The sequence below is a fragment of the Anabrus simplex genome, chromosome 5, assembly GCF_040414725.1.
Source record: "Anabrus simplex isolate iqAnaSimp1 chromosome 5, ASM4041472v1, whole genome shotgun sequence".
Classification (NCBI taxonomy): domain Eukaryota; kingdom Metazoa; phylum Arthropoda; class Insecta; order Orthoptera; family Tettigoniidae; genus Anabrus; species Anabrus simplex.
The window spans coordinates 336188855-336193569 of NC_090269.1; the positions used below are offsets into that span (position 1 = coordinate 336188855).

The 4715-nt window shown below is 41.0% G+C and overlaps 1 pseudogene; it reads left to right on the forward strand.

Annotated features, from left to right (window-relative positions):
- Nucleotides 1–320: 320 nt before the first annotated feature.
- On the forward strand, nt 321–1078 carry LOC136874522 (rRNA methyltransferase 3, mitochondrial-like; annotated as a pseudogene).
- Nucleotides 1079–4715: the final 3637 nt, after the last annotated feature.

Sequence of the window (4715 nt, forward strand, 5' to 3'; positions counted from 1 at the left end):
CCCCTGGCACGGGCATTTCATTTCATTTGCTGATAGCATTGTGAATCAGGTTTCGCCGAAATTTTGTGAAAATATATCCAGTCTATCAAAATTAAGTTATGGGAAAAATGCATTATCCAACCAGTTTAATTGTTCACTTAAGAATAATTCAGCCAAGATGGGAGCTTCGTCAGAAAGCTCCATTGTCAGTGAAAAATGATCTAATCTGCAGCTAAACTTGGATTTCCTATTTTTGTTAAACTGAAAGATGGTGACCCTACAGTAAACTCAGCAATTTTATGCACATAATTAAATCAACCAAAAAGGTGAAGTCCAGACAAATGGTTATTTTGGGAGGAAGACGGCTAATTCAAGACGGTATTGATGCAGGAATTGTTTCATCGATATTTTTCATCAGGGTGGATGATATCAGGCTGCTGCACCTTCCTCCTGGCGGAGTGGAACTTTACAAAGTTCCATATAACTTTCATTATGGTCAGATTAGTCTACAATTCCTGGGATACTGGGAATACTGAAGTGAAGACATCACGTGAATCTCTTCCTTTTACCCTCATTTTTTATAACATCCGTGACCCTTGCAATCTAGGATTCTTTTTGAGAACATCAACTGGTGTTGGTTGTCAGAAGATGATTCTTACAAAAGGCTGTGTAGACGTCTGGGACACCAAAGTGTTGAGCGGTGCCACTGGAGCCCAGTTCCGTATTCCTATTCATGACGATGCAACCTGGGACAGTTTGGATGATCTACTTGGATAGGCCGATAACAACATTAGCGAAAAAGTCCTTTCAGTCAAATCACAATAACATGAGCACACAAGTTGAAAATCAGCACAAGAGTTGCGGAGATGGTTTAAAGAGAGAAAGTGTTCAGGTTCCTGATTCAGATAAATCTGTAATTAAGAAAATGCCTGCTCTGTGTGAAATACCAATTTGGCCATACCATGATGTGAATTTTACCAATAAGTCTTCTGTAGTGTTGGTGTTAGGTGGAAAACCAGAAGGACTCGCAGTTGATGACTTTAAAAGTCTAAATACCAGCACTGCCCTAGAAGCCATTTCATTTGAAACGAAGATATAAATGAGTCAGAATGGCCAATGTAAAGTACATACATACATACATTATCATTATAGACTGTTATGCCTTTCAGCGTTCAGTCTGCAAGCCTCTGAGAATTTACTAAACGTCGCCACAATCCTCGATTTGCAACTAGTGTTGTGGCCTCATTTAGTTCCATACCACTTATCTTTAAATCGTTAGAAACCGAGTCTAACCATCGTCGTCTTGGTCTCCCTCTACTTCTCTTACCCTCCATAACAGAGTCCATTATTCTCCTGGGTAACCTATCCTCCTCCATTCGCCTCACATGACCCCACCACCGAAGCCGGTTTATGCGTACAGCTTCATCCATCGAGTTCATTCCTAACTTAGCCTTTATCTCCTCATTCCGAGTACCCTTCTGCCATTGTTCCCACCTGTTTGTACTTGCAACCATTCTCGCTACTTTCATGTCTGTTACTTCTAACTTATGAATAAGATATCCTGAGTCCACCCAGCTTTCGCTCCCGAAAAGCAAAGTTGGTCTGAAAACAGACCGATGTAAAGATAGTTTCGTCCGGGAGCTGACTTCCTTCTTACAGAATACTGCTGATCGCAACTGCGAGCTCACTGCATTAGCTTTACTACACCTTGATTCAATCTCACTTACTATATTACCATCCTGGGAGAACACACAACCTAAATACTTGAAATTGTCGACCTGTTCTAGCTTTGTATCACCAATCTGACATTCGATTCTGTTGAATTTCTTACCTACTGATATCAATTTAGTCTTCGAGAGGCTAATTTTCATACCATACTCATTGCACCTATTTTCAAGTTCCAAGATATTAGACTGCAGGCTTTCGGCACAGTCTGCCATTAAGACCAAGTCGTCAGCATAGGCCAAACTGCTTACTACATTTCCACCTAACTGAATCCCTCCCCGCCATTTAATACCTTTCAGCAGATGATCCATGTAAACTACGAACAACAAAGGTGAAAGATTACAGCCTTGTCTAACTCCTGTAAGTATCCTGAACCAAGAACTCATTCTACCATGAATTCTCACTGAAGCCCAATTGTCAACATAAATGCCTTTGATTGATTTTAATAATCAACCTTTAATTCCATAGTCCCCCAGTATGGCGAACATCTCTTCCCTCGATACCCTGTCATATGCTTTCTCTAGATCTACGAAACATAAACACAACTGCCTATTCCTCTCGTAGCATTTTTCAATTACCTGGCGCATACCGAAAATCTGATCCTGACAGCCTTTCTGTGGTCTGAAACCACACTGGTTTTCATCCAACTTCCTCTCAACGACTGACCGCACCCTCCCTTCCAGGATGCCAGTGAATACTTTGCCTGGTATACTAATCAATGAGATACCTCGATAGTTGTTGCAATCCTTCCTGTTCCCTTGCTTATAGATAGGTGCAATTACTGCTTTTGTCCAATCTGAAGGTACCTTACCAACACTCCACGCTAATCTTACTACTCTATGAAGCCATTTCATAATTCATAATTTCATATAATTTCCCACTGTACTTCACCATTTCAGGTCTAATTTCATCTATTCCTGCTGCCTTATGAAAATGGAGTTTATTTACTATCCTTTCCACTTCCTCAAGCATAATTTCACCAACATCCTTTTTCTCCTCCCCATGAGCTTGGCTGTTTGCAACACCACCATGTTATTTCCTTTTACATTGAGAAGATGTTCAAAATATTCCCTCCACCTCTCCAGTGATTCCCTGGAATCTATTATGAGTTCACCTGAATTACTCAAAACACTGTTCATTTCCTTTTTCCCTCCCTTCCTAAGATTCTTTATTACTGTCCAGAAAGTTTTCCCTGCTGCTTGACCTAGCCTTTCCAGGTTATTACCAAAATCTTCCCATGACTTCTTTTTGGATTCAACAACTATTTGTTTCTCTCTGTTCCTTTCATCTACGTACCAATCCCTGTCAGCCTTGGCCCTTGTTTGGAGCCATTTCTGATAAGCCTTCTTTTTACGTTTACACGCTGCTCTCACTTCATCATTCCACCAAGATGTTCGCCTTTTCCCATCTTTACACACAGTTGTTCCTACGTTCCTAGGCATTCCCTTGCTGTTTCTATTACAGCATCCCTGTATGCCACCTATTCACTTTCTATATCCTGAACCTGATTACTGTCTACTGTTCGAAACTTCTCACTAATCATATCCATGTACTTCTGTCTAATTTCCTCGTCCTGGAGACTTTCTACCCTTATTCGTTTGCAAACAGATTTCACTTTCTCTACCCTAAGCCTAGAGAAAGTTCACTACAGATCAGATAGTGGTCTGTATCATCGAAAAATCCGCGAAAAACTCGTACATTCCTAACAGATTTCCTGAATTCAAAGTCTGTTAAGATATAGTCTATTATGGATCTGGTACCCCTAGCCTCCCATGTGTAGCGGTGAATATCCTTGTGCTTGAAGAACGTATTCGTAACAGCTAAACCCATACTAGCACAGAAGTCCAGCAAACGCTTTCCATTCCCATTAACTTCCATATCTTCCCCACATTTACCAATCACCCTTTCGTATCCTTCAGTTCTATTCCCAACTCTCGCAATGAAATCGCCCATTAACACTATTCTATCCTTGCTGTTGACCCTGACCACGATGTCACTCAATGCTTCATAAAACTTGTCAACTTCATCCTCATCTGCACCCTCACACGGTGAATACACGGACACAATTCTAGTCCTAATTCCTCCCACTGACAAATCTACGCACATCATTCGCTCATTTACGTGCCTAACAGAAACTATGTTGCGTGCAATGGTATTCCTGATAAAGAGCCCTACCCCAGACTCTGCCCTTCCCTTTCTAACAGCCGTCAAGTACACTTTATAATCTCCTATCTCTTCCTCCTTATCTCCCCTTACCCGAATATCACTTACTCCTAGCACATCCAGATGCATCCTCTTTGCTGACTCAGCCAGTTCTACCTTCTTTCTTCCATAAGCCCCATTAATATTGATAGCTCCCCATCGAATTCCATTTCGTTCGCCAAGTTGTTTCCAAGGAGTCCCTCGCCTGTCAAATGGGAGTGGGACTCCAATGTAAAGTACAGAAAAAATAATTCTGTATATAAAATTTTGTTTGTGCTCCTTTTAAGAAATTCTCTTCTTGTATAATGATTATACTCTTGTTTTTTTGCTGTTTTTGCTAGTTGCTTTACTTCGCACCGACACAGATAAGTCTTATGGCGACGATGGGACAGGAAAGGGCTAGGAGTGCGAAGGAAGCGGCCGTGACCTTAATTAAGGTACAGCATTTGCCTGGTGTGAAAATGGGAAACCACTGAAAACCATTTTCAGTGCTGCCGACAGTGGAGTTCGAACCTACTGTCTCCCGAATACTGGATACTGGCCGCACATAAGCGACTGCAGCTATCGAGCTCGGTAAATTTTTGTGTTGGTGTTCATATATTATCATTATGCTAAAGACATTCAGGCAAGTTAATCTGAGAAGGTGTTCAGGTTCTTGATTCAGAGAAATCAGGAATAAAGGAAATGCTGTAAATTTTACAAATAAAGTCTTCTCTAACACTGCGCGTAAGTGAAGATGAAAATAAATAAGTGCAAAACAAAAAGTAATGGAGTGCAGTCGAAGTCAGGTGATGGAGGAAATATTAGAT